Source organism: Salminus brasiliensis, chromosome 1 (genome assembly GCF_030463535.1).
Source record: "Salminus brasiliensis chromosome 1, fSalBra1.hap2, whole genome shotgun sequence".
Taxonomy (NCBI): Eukaryota; Metazoa; Chordata; class Actinopteri; order Characiformes; family Bryconidae; genus Salminus; species Salminus brasiliensis.
Window position 1 is genome coordinate 70,445,261 of NC_132878.1, and position 17,671 is coordinate 70,462,931.

Consider the following 17,671-nt stretch of genomic DNA (forward strand, 5'->3'; position numbering starts at 1 on the left):
TAGTCAGAGTGATTTACTTTAGGAATGATCTGTGTTAAGTAAGCTGCATGTTAACTGCTCATGGAGTAATAAACAGAGTCAGATCCGGAGTGAGAAGTTCAGTGTGGTGGTGATGGGGCTTACTTTGTCCTTTGTGATGATGTTTTGTAAAAGTGTAAAATACATCTGAGTTTAAAGCAGTTTGATTTCTTCGTCTTTTTCTTCAACAGACGTTCTCCATACCAATCTTTAATCCAGAAACGTAGGTACATACTTTTAATGAGCTTCACCAATGGAGTAAGACAAGATTCCAAGGAAGACTAAGAGTTGAAGGGTTTAAAAAAAGTTGAAATAAACTTTTGAGTCAGTCAAATCTAACCAAATCAGAAAAGTGTGAAGATATCCACAGACACTGTAATACAGAGCACTGATCCAAGATGATTGAGAGTGGTTTGAAAGAGTAGTCTATAGTGTGACTAAACTGTAGTGTGCACCATATAAGGACTGTTATATCGGTTAAGAACAGAAGTTTCCGTCAGTACAGCTTGCCAATCGTCTGACAGAATTAGCATAGTGCTAATAAGCAAGCGCCAGTTCCCCTACCTGCTCAGTGGTGAGCCGTGATCGTTTAGTGGTCAGTACTCTGCGTTGTGGCCGCAGCAACCCCGGTTCGAATCCGGGTCACGGCAGAGCTTTTGAGATTTTACACACACATGAAAACCCACACGCATTACTTCCCCCAGTCCAGTCTCTTACTGTTGAAAATTAAATCCACTTTAACCCTCACAAAATGTGCCTCTCCCCCCACATTTCAGTAAGCTTATCATACTTCCAAATACACCACAGGGACAAAAGTATTGGGACATCTGCACATAACACTGACGAGGGCTTCAATGACATCCCATTCAAACATTCCGGCTTTAATATGGAGTTGTTCAACCCTTAATTGCTACAACAGCTTCCACTGCTCTAGGAAGGCTTTCTGAAAGATGGTGGAGTGTGTTCATGTGAGGATTTGCCCATTGATCTAGAAGAGCATTTGTTAGGTCACCCACTTGTTTTAGACCAGAGGGCTTGGTTCCTGTTGTAATTCAGACCTGAATTTAGGGGTCTATGCCCACTCCTGAAAACAACCCCATAGCATTTTCCCATCTCCACCAAATTTACAGTGGTCACAATGCAGTCAGGCAGGTAAAATTCTCCTGAAACTGAGCAAATTGTGACTGGTCCATAAGCTAGCATTTGTTGAGTTTTTTGTTTTAATACTAAAACCTCAAGCATGACATTGAGTGTGTGTAATCACAGTAAATAAGTAAGCTGGTTTCTAATGGATATTGTGCATAATAAACTGTTCCCATACCGGGAGTCGAACCCGGGCCGCCTGGGTGAAAACCAGGAATCCTAACCGCTAGACCATATGGGACAGACAAGAGAGAGCTGCTCATTGACATGGTTCTCTCCAGATATTTCAAGACCACTACCTAATGGTAGGATTTTTCTCAAGTGCTTCTTTGAAAACAGTAAATCATCATGCTGCGCTACTTTACTGAAAATCAAATGTGTTGTGTTAGTGGATGTTTTACAGATTTTCTTTTCTTTATAGTAAAGAAGGGTCCCACTTAATGGGACAGCTCTAAGCTAAATGACTGCTTAGGATATACAAGCCCTACAAAGCACTCACGAGTTTCATGTAGGGATGCCAGCTGAATTGTGGCTTGAGACAGCTGGAAAAAGGGGAAAATGCTATTAAAATCAGTGTTAGTCAGAGTGATTTACTTTAGGAATGATCTGTGTTAAGTAAGCTGCATGTTAACTGCTCATGGAGTAATAAACAGAGTCAGATCCGGAGTGAGAAGTTCAGTGTGGTGGTGATGGGGCTTACTTTGTCCTTTGTGATGATGTTTTGTAAAAGTGTAAAATACATCTGAGTTTAAAGCAGTTTGATTTCTTCGTCTTTTTCTTCAACAGACGTTCTCCATACCAATCTTTAATCCAGAAACGTAGGTACATACTTTTAATGAGCTTCACCAATGGAGTAAGACAAGATTCCAAGGAAGACTAAGAGTTGAAGGGTTTAAAAAAAGTTGAAATAAACTTTTGAGTCAGTCAAATCTAACCAAATCAGAAAAGTGTGAAGATATCCACAGACACTGTAATACAAAGCACTGATCCAAGATGATTGAGAGTGGTTTGAAAGAGTAGTCTATAGTGTGACTAAACTGTAGTGTGCACCATATAAGGACTGTTATATCGGTTAAGAACAGAAGTTTCCGTCAGTACAGCTTGCCAATCGTCTGACAGAATTAGCATAGTGCTAATAAGCAAGCGCCTGTTCCCCTACCTGCTCGGTGGTGAGCCGTGATCGTATAGTGATCAGTACTCTGCGTTGTGGCCGCAGCAACCCCGGTTCGAATCCGGGTCACGGCAGAGCTTTTGAGATTTTACACACACATTAAAAACCCACACGCATTACTTCCCCCAGTCCAGTCTCTTACTGTTGAAAATTAAATCCACTTTAACCCTCACAAAATGTGCCTCTCCCCCCACATTTCAGTAAGCTTATCATACTTCCAAATACACCACAGGGACAAAAGTATTGGGACATCTGCACATAACACTGACGAGGGCTTCAGTGACATCCCATTCAAACATTCCGGCTTTAATATGGAGTTGTTCAACCCTTAATTGCTACAACAGCTTCCACTGCTCTAGGAAGGCTTTCTGAAAGATGGTGGAGTGTGTTCATGTGAGGATTTGCCCATTGATCTAGAAGAGCATTTGTTAGGTCACCCACTTGTTTTAGACCAGAGGGCTTGGTTCCTGTTGTAATTCAGACCTGAATTTAGGGGTCTATGCCCACTCCTGAAAACAACCCCATAGCATTTTCCCATCTCCACCAAATTTACAGTGGTCACAATGCAGTCAGGCAGGTAAAATTCTCCTGAAACTGGGCAAATTGTGACTGGTCCATAAGCTAGCATTAGTTGAGTTTTTTGTTTTAATACTAAAACCTCAAGCATGACATTGAGTGTGTGTAATCACAGTAAATAAGTAAGCTGGTTTCTAATGGATATTGTGCATAATAACCTGTTCCCATACCGGGAGTCGAACCCGGGCCGCCTGGGTGAAAACCAGGAATCCTAACCGCTAGACCATATGGGACAGACAAGAGAGAGCTGCTCATTGACATGGTTCTCTCCAGATATTTCAAGACCACTACCTAATGGTAGGATTTTTCTCTAGTGCTTCTTTGAAAACAGTAAATCATCATGCTGCGCTACTTTACTGAAAATCAAATGTGTTGTGTTAGTGGATGTTTTACAGATTTTCTTTTCTTTATAGTAAAGAAGGGTCCCACTTAATAGGACAGCTCTAAACTAAATGACTGCTTAGGATATACAAGCCCTACAAAGCACTCACGAGTTTCATGTAGGGATGCCAGCTGAATTGTGGCTTGAGACAGCTGGAAAAAGGGGAAAATGCTATTAAAATCAGTGTTAGTCAGAGTGATTTACTTTAGGAATGATCTGTGTTAAGTAAGCTGCATGTTAACTGCTCATGGAGTAATAAACAGAGTCAGATCCGGAGTGAGAAGTTCAGTGTGGTGGTGATGGGGCTTACTTTGTCCTTTGTGATGATGTTTTGTAAAAGTGTAAAATACATCTGAGTTTAAAGCAGTTTGATTTCTTCGTCTTTTTCTTCAACAGACGTTCTCCATACCAATCTTTAATCCAGAAACGTAGGTACATACTTTTAATGAGCTTCACCAATGGAGTAAGACAAGATTCCAAGGAAGACTTAGAGTTGAAGGGTTTAAAAACGTTGAAATAAACTTTTGAGTCAGTCAAATCTAACCAAATCAGAAAAGTGTGAAGACACCCACAGACACTGTAATACAGAGCACTGATCCAAGATGATTGAGAGTGGTTTGAAAGAGTAGTCTATAGTGTGACTAAACTGTAGTGTGCACCATATAAGGACTGTTATATCGGTTAAGAACAGAAGTTTCCGTCAGTACAGCTTGCCAATCGTCTGACAGAATTAGCATAGTGCTAATAAGCAAGAGCCTGTTCCCCTACCTGCTCGGTGGTGAGCCGTGATCGTATAGTGCTCAGTACTCTGCGTTGTGGCCGCAGCAACCCCGGTTCGAATCCGGGTCACGGCAGAGCTTTTGAGATTTTACACACACATTAAAAACCCACACGCATTACTTCCCCCAGTCCAGTCTCTTACTGTTGAAAATTAAATCCACTTTAACCCTCACAAAATGTGCCTCTCCCCCCACATTTCAGTAAGCTTATCATACTTCCAAATACACCACAGGGACAAAAGTATTGGGACATCTGCACATAACACTGACGAGGGCTTCAATGACATCCCATTCAAACATTCCGGCTTTAATATGGAGTTGTTCAACCCTTAATTGCTACAACAGCTTCCACTGCTCTAGGAAGGCTTTCTGAAAGATGGTGGAGTGTGTTCATGTGAGGATTTGCCCATTGATCTAGAAGAGCATTTGTTAGGTCACCCACTTGTTTTAGACCAGAGGGCTTGGTTCCTGTTGTAATTCAGACCTGAATTTAGGGGTCTATGCCCACTCCTGAAAACAACCCCATAGCATTTTCCCATCTCCACCAAATTTACAGTGGTCACAATGCAGTCAGGCAGGTAAAATTCTCCTGAAACTGGGCAAATTGTGACTGGTCCATAAGCTATCATTTGTTGAGTTTTTTGTTTTAATACTAAAACCTCAAGCATGACATTGAGTGTGTGTAATCACAGTAAATAAGTAAGCTGGTTTCTAATGGATATTGTGCATAATAACCTGTTCCCATACCGGGAGTCGAACCCGGGCCGCCTGGGTGAAAACCAGGAATCCTAACCGCTAGACCATATGGGACAGACAAGAGAGAGCTGCTCATTGACATGGTTCTCTCCAGATATTTCAAGACCACTACCTAATGGTAGGATTTTTCTCTAGTGCTTCTTTGAAAACAGTAAATCATCATGCTGCGCTACTTTACTGAAAATCAAATGTGTTGTGTTAGTGGATGTTTTACAGATTTTCTTTTCTTTATAGTAAAGAAGGGTCCCACTTAATAGGACAGCTCTAAACTAAATGACTGCTTAGGATATACAAGCCCTACAAAGCACTCACGAGTTTCATGTAGGGATGCCAGCTGAATTGTGGCTTGAGACAGCTGGAAAAAGGGGAAAATGCTATTAAAATCAGTGTTAGTCAGAGTGATTTACTTTAGGAATGATCTGTGTTAAGTAAGCTGCATGTTAACTGCTCATGGAGTAATAAACAGAGTCAGATCCGGAGTGAGAAGTTCAGTGTGGTGGTGATGGGGCTTACTTTGTCCTTTGTGATGATGTTTTGTAAAAGTGTAAAATACATCTGAGTTTAAAGCAGTTTGATTTCTTCGTCTTTTTCTTCAACAGACGTTCTCCATACCAATCTTTAATCCAGAAACGTAGGTACATACTTTTAATGAGCTTCACCAATGGAGTAAGACAAGATTCCAAGGAAGACTAAGAGTTGAAGGGTTTAAAAAAAGTTGAAATAAACTTTTGAGTCAGTCAAATCTAACCAAATCAGAAAAGTGTGAAGATATCCACAGACACTGTAATACAGAGCACTGATCCAAGATGATTGAGAGTGGTTTGAAAGAGTAGTCTATAGTGTGACTAAACTGTAGTGTGCACCATATAAGGACTGTTATATCGGTTAAGAACAGAAGTTTCCGTCAGTACAGCTTGCCAATCGTCTGACAGAATTAGCATAGTGCTAATAAGCAAGAGCCTGTTCCCCTACCTGCTCGGTGGTGAGCCGTGATCGTATAGTGCTCAGTACTCTGCGTTGTGGCCGCAGCAACCCCGGTTCGAATCCGGGTCACGGCAGAGCTTTTGAGATTTTACACACACATTAAAAACCCACACGCATTACTTCCCCCAGTCCAGTCTCTTACTGTTGAAAATTAAATCCACTTTAACCCTCACAAAATGTGCCTCTCCCCCCACATTTCAGTAAGCTTATCATACTTCCAAATACACCACAGGGACAAAAGTATTGGGACATCTGCACATAACACTGACGAGGGCTTCAATGACATCCCATTCAAACATTCCGGCTTTAATATGGAGTTGTTCAACCCTTAATTGCTACAACAGCTTCCACTGCTCTAGGAAGGCTTTCTGAAAGATGGTGGAGTGTGTTCATGTGAGGATTTGCCCATTGATCTAGAAGAGCATTTGTTAGGTCACCCACTTGTTTTAGACCAGAGGGCTTGGTTCCTGTTGTAATTCAGACCTGAATTTAGGGGTCTATGCCCACTCCTGAAAACAACCCCATAGCATTTTCCCATCTCCACCAAATTTACAGTGGTCACAATGCAGTCAGGCAGGTAAAATTCTCCTGAAACTGGGCAAATTGTGACTGGTCCATAAGCTATCATTTGTTGAGTTTTTTGTTTTAATACTAAAACCTCAAGCATGACATTGAGTGTGTGTAATCACAGTAAATAAGTAAGCTGGTTTCTAATGGATATTGTGCATAATAAACTGTTCCCATACCGGGAGTCGAACCCGGGCCGCCTGGGTGAAAACCAGGAATTCTAACCGCTAGACCATATGGGACAGACAAGAGAGAGCTGCTCATTGACATGGTTCTCTCCAGATATTTCAAGACCACTACCTAATGGTAGGATTTTTCTCAAGTGCTTCTTTGAAAACAGTAAATCATCATGCTGCGCTACTTTACTGAAAATCAAATGTGTTGTGTTAGTGGATGTTTTACAGATTTTCTTTTCTTTATAGTAAAGAAGGGTCCCACTTAATGGGACAGCTCTAAGCTAAATGACTGCTTAGGATATACAAGCCCTACAAAGCACTCACGAGTTTCATGTAGGGATGCCAGCTGAATTGTGGCTTGAGACAGCTGGAAAAAGGGGGAAATGCTATTAAAATCAGTGTTAGTCAGAGTGATTTACTTTAGGAATGATCTGTGTTAAGTAAGCTGCATGTTAACTGCTCATGGAGTAATAAACAGAGTCAGATCCGGAGTGAGAAGTTCAGTGTGGTGGTGATGGGGCTTACTTTGTCCTTTGTGATGATGTTTTGTAAAAGTGTAAAATACATCTGAGTTTAAAGCAGTTTGATTTCTTCGTCTTTTTCTTCAACAGACGTTCTCCATACCAATCTTTAATCCAGAAACGTAGGTACATACTTTTAATGAGCTTCACCAATGGAGTAAGACAAGATTCCAAGGAAGACTAAGAGTTGAAGGGTTTAAAAAAAGTTGAAATAAACTTTTGAGTCAGTCAAATCTAACCAAATCAGAAAAGTGTGAAGATATCCACAGACACTGTAATACAGAGCACTGATCCAAGATGATTGAGAGTGGTTTGAAAGAGTAGTCTATAGTGTGACTAAACTGTAGTGTGCACCATATAAGGACTGTTATATCGGTTAAGAACAGAAGTTTCCGTCAGTACAGCTTGCCAATCGTCTGACAGAATTAGCATAGTGCTAATAAGCAAGAGCCTGTTCCCCTACCTGCTCGGTGGTGAGCCGTGATCGTATAGTGCTCAGTACTCTGCGTTGTGGCCGCAGCAACCCCGGTTCGAATCCGGGTCACGGCAGAGCTTTTGAGATTTTACACACACATTAAAAACCCACACGCATTACTTCCCCCAGTCCAGTCTCTTACTGTTGAAAATTAAATCCACTTTAACCCTCACAAAATGTGCCTCTCCCCCCACATTTCAGTAAGCTTATCATACTTCCAAATACACCACAGGGACAAAAGTATTGGGACATCTGCACATAACACTGACGAGGGCTTCAATGACATCCCATTCAAACATTCCGGCTTTAATATGGAGTTGTTCAACCCTTAATTGCTACAACAGCTTCCACTGCTCTAGGAAGGCTTTCTGAAAGATGGTGGAGTGTGTTCATGTGAGGATTTGCCCATTGATCTAGAAGAGCATTTGTTAGGTCACCCACTTGTTTTAGACCAGAGGGCTTGGTTCCTGTTGTAATTCAGACCTGAATTTAGGGGTCTATGCCCACTCCTGAAAACAACCCCATAGCATTTTCCCATCTCCACCAAATTTACAGTGGTCACAATGCAGTCAGGCAGGTAAAATTCTCCTGAAACTGGGCAAATTGTGACTGGTCCATAAGCTATCATTTGTTGAGTTTTTTGTTTTAATACTAAAACCTCAAGCATGACATTGAGTGTGTGTAATCACAGTAAATAAGTAAGCTGGTTTCTAATGGATATTGTGCATAATAAACTGTTCCCATACCGGGAGTCGAACCCGGGCCGCCTGGGTGAAAACCAGGAATCCTAACCGCTAGACCATATGGGACAGACAAGAGAGAGCTGCTCATTGACATGGTTCTCTCCAGATATTTCAAGACCACTACCTAATGGTAGGATTTTTCTCAAGTGCTTCTTTGAAAACAGTAAATCATCATGCTGCGCTACTTTACTGAAAATCAAATGTGTTGTGTTAGTGGATGTTTTACAGATTTTCTTTTCTTTATAGTAAAGAAGGGTCCCACTTAATGGGACAGCTCTAAGCTAAATGACTGCTTAGGATATACAAGCCCTACAAAGCACTCACGAGTTTCATGTAGGGATGCCAGCTGAATTGTGGCTTGAGACAGCTGGAAAAAGGGGGAAATGCTATTAAAATCAGTGTTAGTCAGAGTGATTTACTTTAGGAATGATCTGTGTTAAGTAAGCTGCATGTTAACTGCTCATGGAGTAATAAACAGAGTCAGATCCGGAGTGAGAAGTTCAGTGTGGTGGTGATGGGGCTTACTTTGTCCTTTGTGATGATGTTTTGTAAAAGTGTAAAATACATCTGAGTTTAAAGCAGTTTGATTTCTTCGTCTTTTTCTTCAACAGACGTTCTCCATACCAATCTTTAATCCAGAAACGTAGGTACATACTTTTAATGAGCTTCACCAATGGAGTAAGACAAGATTCCAAGGAAGACTAAGAGTTGAAGGGTTTAAAAAAAGTTGAAATAAACTTTTGAGTCAGTCAAATCTAACCAAATCAGAAAAGTGTGAAGATATCCACAGACACTGTAATACAAAGCACTGATCCAAGATGATTGAGAGTGGTTTGAAAGAGTAGTCTATAGTGTGACTAAACTGTAGTGTGCACCATATAAGGACTGTTATATCGGTTAAGAACAGAAGTTTCCGTCAGTACAGCTTGCCAATCGTCTGACAGAATTAGCATAGTGCTAATAAGCAAGCGCCTGTTCCCCTACCTGCTCGGTGGTGAGCCGTGATCGTATAGTGGTCAGTACTCTGCGTTGTGGCAGCAGCAACCCCGGTTCGAATCCGGGTCACGGCAGAGCTTTTGAGATTTTACACACACATTAAAAACCCACACGCATTACTTCCCCCAGTCCAGTCTCTTACTGTTGAAAATTAAATCCACTTTAACCCTCACAAAATGTGCCTCTCCCCCCACATTTCAGTAAGCTTATCATACTTCCAAATACACCACAGGGACAAAAGTATTGGGACATCTGCACATAACACTGACGAGGGCTTCAATGACATCCCATTCAAACATTCCGGCTTTAATATGGAGTTGTTCAACCCTTAATTGCTACAACAGCTTCCACTGCTCTAGGAAGGCTTTCTGAAAGATGGTGGAGTGTGTTCATGTGAGGATTTGCCCATTGATCTAGAAGAGCATTTGTTAGGTCACCCACTTGTTTTAGACCAGAGGGCTTGGTTCCTGTTGTAATTCAGACCTGAATTTAGGGGTCTATGCCCACTCCTGAAAACAACCCCATAGCATTTTCCCATCTCCACCAAATTTACAGTGGTCACAATGCAGTCAGGCAGGTAAAATTCTCCTGAAACTGGGCAAATTGTGACTGGTCCATAAGCTAGCATTAGTTGAGTTTTTTGTTTTAATACTAAAACCTCAAGCATGACATTGAGTGTGTGTAATCACAGTAAATAAGTAAGCTGGTTTCTAATGGATATTGTGCATAATAAACTGTTCCCATACCGGGAGTCGAACCCGGGCCGCCTGGGTGAAAACCAGGAATCCTAACCGCTAGACCATATGGGACAGACAAGAGAGAGCTGCTCATTGACATGGTTCTCTCCAGATATTTCAAGACCACTACCTAATGGTAGGATTTTTCTCTAGTGCTTCTTTGAAAACAGTAAATCATCATGCTGCGCTACTTTACTGAAAATCAAATGTGTTGTGTTAGTGGATGTTTTACAGATTTTCTTTTCTTTATAGTAAAGAAGGGTCCCACTTAATAGGACAGCTCTAAACTAAATGACTGCTTAGGATATACAAGCCCTACAAAGCACTCACGAGTTTCATGTAGGGATGCCAGCTGAATTGTGGCTTGAGACAGCTGGAAAAAGGGGAAAATGCTATTAAAATCAGTGTTAGTCAGAGTGATTTACTTTAGGAATGATCTGTGTTAAGTAAGCTGCATGTTAACTGCTCATGGAGTAATAAACAGAGTCAGATCCGGAGTGAGAAGTTCAGTGTGGTGGTGATGGGGCTTACTTTGTCCTTTGTGATGATGTTTTGTAAAAGTGTAAAATACATCTGAGTTTAAAGCAGTTTGATTTCTTCGTCTTTTTCTTCAACAGACGTTCTCCATACCAATCTTTAATCCAGAAACGTAGGTACATACTTTTAATGAGCTTCACCAATGGAGTAAGACAAGATTCCAAGGAAGACTAAGAGTTGAAGGGTTTAAAAAAAGTTGAAATAAACTTTTGAGTCAGTCAAATCTAACCAAATCAGAAAAGTGTGAAGATATCCACAGACACTGTAATACAGAGCACTGATCCAAGATGATTGAGAGTGGTTTGAAAGAGTAGTCTATAGTGTGACTAAACTGTAGTGTGCACCATATAAGGACTGTTATATCGGTTAAGAACAGAAGTTTCCGTCAGTACAGCTTGCCAATCGTCTGACAGAATTAGCATAGTGCTAATAAGCAAGCGCCTGTTCCCCTACCTGCTCGGTGGTGAGCCGTGATCGTATAGTGGTCAGTACTCTGCGTTGTGGCCGCAGCAACCCCGGTTCGAATCCGGGTCACGGCAGAGCTTTTGAGATTTTACACACACATTAAAAACCCACACGCATTACTTCCCCCAGTCCAGTCTCTTACTGTTGAAAATTAAATCCACTTTAACCCTCACAAAATGTGCCTCTCCCCCCACATTTCAGTAAGCTTATCATACTTCCAAATACACCACAGGGACAAAAGTATTGGGACATCTGCACATAACACTGACGAGGGCTTCAATGACATCCCATTCAAACATTCCGGCTTTAATATGGAGTTGTTCAACCCTTAATTGCTACAACAGCTTCCACTGCTCTAGGAAGGCTTTCTGAAAGATGGTGGAGTGTGTTCATGTGAGGATTTGCCCATTGATCTAGAAGAGCATTTGTTAGGTCACCCACTTGTTTTAGACCAGAGGGCTTGGTTCCTGTTGTAATTCAGACCTGAATTTAGGGGTCTATGCCCACTCCTGAAAACAACCCCATAGCATTTTCCCATCTCCACCAAATTTACAGTGGTCACAATGCAGTCAGGCAGGTAAAATTCTCCTGAAACTGGGCAAATTGTGACTGGTCCATAAGCTAGCATTAGTTGAGTTTTTTGTTTTAATACTAAAACCTCAAGCATGACATTGAGTGTGTGTAATCACAGTAAATAAGTAAGCTGGTTTCTAATGGATATTGTGCATAATAAACTGTTCCCATACCGGGAGTCGAACCCGGGCCGCCTGGGTGAAAACCAGGAATCCTAACCGCTAGACCATATGGGACAGACAAGAGAGAGCTGCTCATTGACATGGTTCTCTCCAGATATTTCAAGACCACTACCTAATGGTAGGATTTTTCTCTAGTGCTTCTTTGAAAACAGTAAATCATCATGCTGCGCTACTTTACTGAAAATCAAATGTGTTGTGTTAGTGGATGTTTTACAGATTTTCTTTTCTTTATAGTAAAGAAGGGTCCCACTTAATAGGACAGCTCTAAACTAAATGACTGCTTAGGATATACAAGCCCTACAAAGCACTCACGAGTTTCATGTAGGGATGCCAGCTGAATTGTGGCTTGAGACAGCTGGAAAAAGGGGAAAATGCTATTAAAATCAGTGTTAGTCAGAGTGATTTACTTTAGGAATGATCTGTGTTAAGTAAGCTGCATGTTAACTGCTCATGGAGTAATAAACAGAGTCAGATCCGGAGTGAGAAGTTCAGTGTGGTGGTGATGGGGCTTACTTTGTCCTTTGTGATGATGTTTTGTAAAAGTGTAAAATACATCTGAGTTTAAAGCAGTTTGATTTCTTCGTCTTTTTCTTCAACAGACGTTCTCCATACCAATCTTTAATCCAGAAACGTAGGTACATACTTTTAATGAGCTTCACCAATGGAGTAAGACAAGATTCCAAGGAAGACTAAGAGTTGAAGGGTTTAAAAAAAGTTGAAATAAACTTTTGAGTCAGTCAAATCTAACCAAATCAGAAAAGTGTGAAGATATCCACAGACACTGTAATACAGAGCACTGATCCAAGATGATTGAGAGTGGTTTGAAAGAGTAGTCTATAGTGTGACTAAACTGTAGTGTGCACCATATAAGGACTGTTATATCGGTTAAGAACAGAAGTTTCCGTCAGTACAGCTTGCCAATCGTCTGACAGAATTAGCATAGTGCTAATAAGCAAGCGCCAGTTTCCCTACCTGCTCGGTGGTGAGCCGTGATCGTATAGTGGTCAGTACTCTGCGTTGTGGCCGCAGCAACCCCGGTTCGAATCCGGGTCACGGCAGAGCTTTTGAGATTTTACACACACATTAAAAACCCACACGCATTACTTCCCCCAGTCCAGTCTCTTACTGTTGAAAATTAAATCCACTTTAACCCTCACAAAATGTGCCTCTCCCCCCACATTTCAGTAAGCTTATCATACTTCCAAATACACCACAGGGACAAAAGTATTGGGACATCTGCACATAACACTGACGAGGGCTTCAATGACATCCCATTCAAACATTCCGGCTTTAATATGGAGTTGTTCAAACCTTAATTGCTACAACAGCTTCCACTGCTCTAGGAAGGCTTTCTGAAAGATGGTGGAGTGTGTTCATGTGAGGATTTGCCCATTGATCTAGAAGAGCATTTGTTAGGTCACCCACTTGTTTTAGACCAGAGGGCTTGGTTCCTGTTGTAATTCAGACCTGAATTTAGGGGTCTATGCCCACTCCTGAAAACAACCCCATAGCATTTTCCCATCTCCACCAAATTTACAGTGGTCACAATGCAGTCAGGCAGGTAAAATTCTCCTGAAACTGGGCAAATTGTGACTGGTCCATAAGCTAGCATTAGTTGAGTTTTTTGTTTTAATACTAAAACATCAAGCATGACATTGAGTGTGTGTAATCACAGTAAATAAGTAAGCTGGTTTCTAATGGATATTGTGCATAATAAACTGTTCCCATACCGGGAGTCGAACCCGGGACGCCTGGGTGAAAACCAGGAATTCTAACCGCGAGACCATATGGGACAGACAAGAGAGAGCTGCTCATTGACATGGTTCTCTCCAGATATTTCAAGACCACTACCTAATGGTAGGATTTTTCTCTAGTGCTTCTTTGAAAACAGTAAATCATCATGCTGCGCTACTTTACTGAAAATCAAATGTGTTGTGTTAGTGGATGTTTTACAGATTTTCTTTTCTTTATAGTAAAGAAGGGTCCCACTTAATAGGACAGCTCTAAACTAAATGACTGCTTAGGATATACAAGCCCTACAAAGCACTCACGAGTTTCATGTAGGGATGCCAGCTGAATTGTGGCTTGAGACAGCTGGAAAAAGGGGGAAATGCTATTAAAATCAGTGTTAGTCAGAGTGATTTACTTTAGGAATGATCTGTGTTAAGTAAGCTGCATGTTAACTGCTCATGGAGTAATAAACAGAGTCAGATCCGGAGTGAGAAGTTCAGTGTGGTGGTGATGGGGCTTACTTTGTCCTTTGTGATGATGTTTTGTAAAAGTGTAAAATACATCTGAGTTTAAAGCAGTTTGATTTCTTCGTCTTTTTCTTCAACAGACGTTCTCCATACCAATCTTTAATCCAGAAACGTAGGTACATACTTTTAATGAGCTTCACCAATGGAGTAAGACAAGATTCCAAGGAAGACTAAGAGTTGAAGGGTTTAAAAAAGGTTGAAATAAACTTTTGAGTCAGTCAAATCTAACCAAATCAGAAAAGTGTGAAGATATCCACAGACACTGTAATACAGAGCACTGATCCAAGATGATTGAGAGTGGTTTGAAAGAGTAGTCTATAGTGTGACTAAACTGTAGTGTGCACCATATAAGGACTGTTATATCGGTTAAGAACAGAAGTTTCCGTCAGTACAGCTTGCCAATCGTCTGACAGAATTAGCATAGTGCTAATAAGCAAGAGCCTGTTCCCCTACCTGCTCGGTGGTGAGCCGTGATCGTATAGTGGTCAGTACTCTGCGTTGTGGCCGCAGCAACCCCGGTTCGAATCCGGGTCACGGCAGAGCTTTTGAGATTTTACACACACATTAAAAACCCACACGCATTACTTCCCCCAGTCCAGTCTCTTACTGTTGAAAATTAAATCCACTTTAACCCTCACAAAATGTGCCTCTCCCCCCACATTTCAGTAAGCTTATCATACTTCCAAATACACCACAGGGACAAAAGTATTGGGACATCTGCACATAACACTGACGAGGGCTTCAATGACATCCCATTCAAACATTCCGGCTTTAATATGGAGTTGTTCAACCCTTAATTGCTACAACAGCTTCCACTGCTCTAGGAAGGCTTTCTGAAAGATGGTGGAGTGTGTTCATGTGAGGATTTGCCCATTGATCTAGAAGAGCATTTGTTAGGTCACCCACTTGTTTTAGACCAGAGGGCTTGGTTCCTGTTGTAATTCAGACCTGAATTTAGGGGTCTATGCCCACTCCTGAAAACAACCCCATAGCATTTTCCCATCTCCACCAAATTTACAGTGGTCACAATGCAGTCAGGCAGGTAAAATTCTCCTGAAACTGGGCAAATTGTGACTGGTCCATAAGCTAGCATTAGTTGAGTTTTTTGTTTTAATACTAAAACCTCAAGCATGACATTGAGTGTGTGTAATCACAGTAAATAAGTAAGCTGGTTTCTAATGGATATTGTGCATAATAAACTGTTCCCATACCGGGAGTCAAACCCGGGCCGCCTGGGTGAAAACCAGGAATCCTAACCGCTAGACCATATGGGACAGACAAGAGAGAGCTGCTCATTGACATGGTTCTCTCCAGATATTTCAAGACCACTACCTAATGGTAGGATTTTTCTCTAGTGCTTCTTTGAAAACAGTAAATCATCATGCTGCGCTACTTTACTGAAAATCAAATGTGTTGTGTTAGTGGATGTTTTACAGATTTTCTTTTCTTTATAGTAAAGAAGGGTCCCACTTAATAGGACAGCTCTAAACTAAATGACTGCTTAGGATATACAAGCCCTACAAAGCACTCACGAGTTTCATGTAGGGATGCCAGCTGAATTGTGGCTTGAGACAGCTGGAAAAAGGGGGAAATGCTATTAAAATCAGTGTTAGTCAGAGTGATTTACTTTAGGAATGATCTGTGTTAAGTAAGCTGCATGTTAACTGCTCATGGAGTAATAAACAGAGTCAGATCCGGAGTGAGAAGTTCAGTGTGGTGGTGATGGGGCTTACTTTGTCCTTTGTGATGATGTTTTGTAAAAGTGTAAAATACATCTGAGTTTAAAGCAGTTTGATTTCTTCGTCTTTTTCTTCAACAGACGTTCTCCATACCAATCTTTAATCCAGAAACGTAGGTACATACTTTTAATGAGCTTCACCAATGGAGTAAGACAAGATTCCAAGGAAGACTAAGAGTTAAAGGGTTTAAAAAAAGTTGAAATAAACTTTTGAGTCAGTCAAATCTAACCAAATCAGAAAAGTGTGAAGATATCCACAGACACTGTAATACAGAGCACTGATCCAAGATGATTGAGAGTGGTTTGAAAGAGTAGTCTATAGTGTGACTAAACTGTAGTGTGCACCATATAAGGACTGTTATATCGGTTAAGAACAGAAGTTTCCATCAGTACAGCTTGCCAATCGTCTGACAGAATTAGCATAGTGCTAATAAGCAAGCGCCTGTTCCCCTACCTGCTCGGTGGTGAGCCGTGATCGTATAGTGGTCAGTACTCTGCGTTGTGGCCGCAGCAACCCCGGTTCGAATCCGGGTCACGGCAGAGCTTTTGAGATTTTACACACACATTAAAAACCCACACGCATTACTTCCCCCAGTCCAGTCTCTTACTGTTGAAAATTAAATCCACTTTAACCCTCACAAAATGTGCCTCTCCCCCCACATTTCAGTAAGCTTATCATACTTCCAAATACACCACAGGGACAAAAGTATTGGGACATCTGCACATAACACTGACGAGGGCTTCAATGACATCCCATTCAAACATTCCGGCTTTAATATGGAGTTGTTCAACCCTTAATTGCTACAACAGCTTCCACTGCTCTAGGAAGGCTTTCTGAAAGATGGTGGAGTGTGTTCATGTGAGGATTTGCCCATTGATCTAGAAGAGCATTTGTTAGGTCACCCACTTGTTTTAGACCAGAGGGCTTGGTTCCTGTTGTAATTCAGACCTGAATTTAGGGGTCTATGCCCACTCCTGAAAACAACCCCATAGCATTTTCCCATCTCCACCAAATTTACAGTGGTCACAATGCAGTCAGGCAGGTAAAATTCTCCTGAAACTGGGCAAATTGTGACTGGTCCATAAGCTAGCATTAGTTGAGTTTTTTGTTTTAATACTAAAACCTCAAGCATGACATTGAGTGTGTGTAATCACAGTAAATAAGTAAGCTGGTTTCTAATGGATATTGTGCATAATAAACTGTTCCCATACCGGGAGTCGAACCCGGGCCGCCTGGGTGAAAACCAGGAATCCTAACCGCTAGACCACATGGGACAGAAAAGAGAGAGCTGCTCATTGACATGGTTCTCTCCAGATATTTCAAGACCACTACCTAATGGTAGGATTTTTCTCAAGTGCTTCTTTGAAAACAGTAAATCATCATGCTGCGCTACTTTACTGAAAATCAAATGTGTTGTGTTAGTGGATGTTTTACAGATTTTCTTTTCTTTATAGTAAAGAAGGGTCCCACTTAATAGGACAGCTCTAAACTAAATGACTGCTTAGGATATACAAGCCCTACAAAGCACTCACGAGTTTCATGTAGGGATGCCAGCTGAATTGTGGCTTGAGACAGCTGGAAAAAGGGGAAAATGCTATTAAAATCAGTGTTAGTCAGAGTGATTTACTTTAGGAATGATCTGTGTTAAGTAAGCTGCATGTTAACTGCTCATGGAGTAATAAACAGAGTCAGATCCGGAGTGAGAAGTTCAGTGTGGTGGTGATGGGGCTTACTTTGTCCTTTGTGATGATGTTTTGTAAAAGTGTAAAATACATCTGAGTTTAAAGCAGTTTGATTTCTTCGTCTTTTTCTTCAACAGACGTTCTCCATACCAATCTTTAATCCAGAAACGTAGGTACATACTTTTAATGAGCTTCACCAATGGAGTAAGAC

The 17,671-nt window shown here is 41.2% G+C and overlaps 13 non-coding genes across 13 annotated transcripts; 4 read left to right on the top strand and 9 right to left on the bottom strand.

The window, feature by feature from the left end:
- Window positions 1–1,330: 1,330 nt before the first annotated feature.
- trnae-uuc (transfer RNA glutamic acid (anticodon UUC)) lies at window positions 1,331–1,402 on the bottom strand. Its single transcript has one exon. It is a non-coding gene; the product is annotated as a tRNA-Glu (tRNA).
- A 1,667-nt stretch (window positions 1,403–3,069) lies between these two features.
- On the bottom strand, window positions 3,070–3,141 carry trnae-uuc (transfer RNA glutamic acid (anticodon UUC)). The gene has a single exon. It is a non-coding gene; the product is annotated as a tRNA-Glu (tRNA).
- A 1,666-nt stretch (window positions 3,142–4,807) lies between these two features.
- On the bottom strand, window positions 4,808–4,879 carry trnae-uuc (transfer RNA glutamic acid (anticodon UUC)). Its single transcript has one exon. It is a non-coding gene; the product is annotated as a tRNA-Glu (tRNA).
- Window positions 4,880–6,546: 1,667 nt separating this feature from the next.
- On the bottom strand, window positions 6,547–6,618 carry trnae-uuc (transfer RNA glutamic acid (anticodon UUC)). Its single transcript has one exon. It is a non-coding gene; the product is annotated as a tRNA-Glu (tRNA).
- A 1,667-nt stretch (window positions 6,619–8,285) lies between these two features.
- On the bottom strand, window positions 8,286–8,357 carry trnae-uuc (transfer RNA glutamic acid (anticodon UUC)). Its single transcript has one exon. It is a non-coding gene; the product is annotated as a tRNA-Glu (tRNA).
- A 1,667-nt stretch (window positions 8,358–10,024) lies between these two features.
- trnae-uuc (transfer RNA glutamic acid (anticodon UUC)) lies at window positions 10,025–10,096 on the bottom strand. The gene has a single exon. It is a non-coding gene; the product is annotated as a tRNA-Glu (tRNA).
- Window positions 10,097–11,028: 932 nt separating this feature from the next.
- trnah-gug (transfer RNA histidin (anticodon GUG)) lies at window positions 11,029–11,100 on the top strand. The gene has a single exon. It is a non-coding gene; the product is annotated as a tRNA-His (tRNA).
- A 663-nt stretch (window positions 11,101–11,763) lies between these two features.
- trnae-uuc (transfer RNA glutamic acid (anticodon UUC)) lies at window positions 11,764–11,835 on the bottom strand. Its single transcript has one exon. It is a non-coding gene; the product is annotated as a tRNA-Glu (tRNA).
- A 932-nt stretch (window positions 11,836–12,767) lies between these two features.
- trnah-gug (transfer RNA histidin (anticodon GUG)) lies at window positions 12,768–12,839 on the top strand. Its single transcript has one exon. It is a non-coding gene; the product is annotated as a tRNA-His (tRNA).
- Window positions 12,840–14,506: 1,667 nt separating this feature from the next.
- trnah-gug (transfer RNA histidin (anticodon GUG)) lies at window positions 14,507–14,578 on the top strand. The gene has a single exon. It is a non-coding gene; the product is annotated as a tRNA-His (tRNA).
- A 663-nt stretch (window positions 14,579–15,241) lies between these two features.
- On the bottom strand, window positions 15,242–15,313 carry trnae-uuc (transfer RNA glutamic acid (anticodon UUC)). The gene has a single exon. It is a non-coding gene; the product is annotated as a tRNA-Glu (tRNA).
- A 932-nt stretch (window positions 15,314–16,245) lies between these two features.
- On the top strand, window positions 16,246–16,317 carry trnah-gug (transfer RNA histidin (anticodon GUG)). The gene has a single exon. It is a non-coding gene; the product is annotated as a tRNA-His (tRNA).
- A 663-nt stretch (window positions 16,318–16,980) lies between these two features.
- Window positions 16,981–17,052, bottom strand: trnae-uuc (transfer RNA glutamic acid (anticodon UUC)). The gene has a single exon. It is a non-coding gene; the product is annotated as a tRNA-Glu (tRNA).
- Window positions 17,053–17,671: the final 619 nt, after the last annotated feature.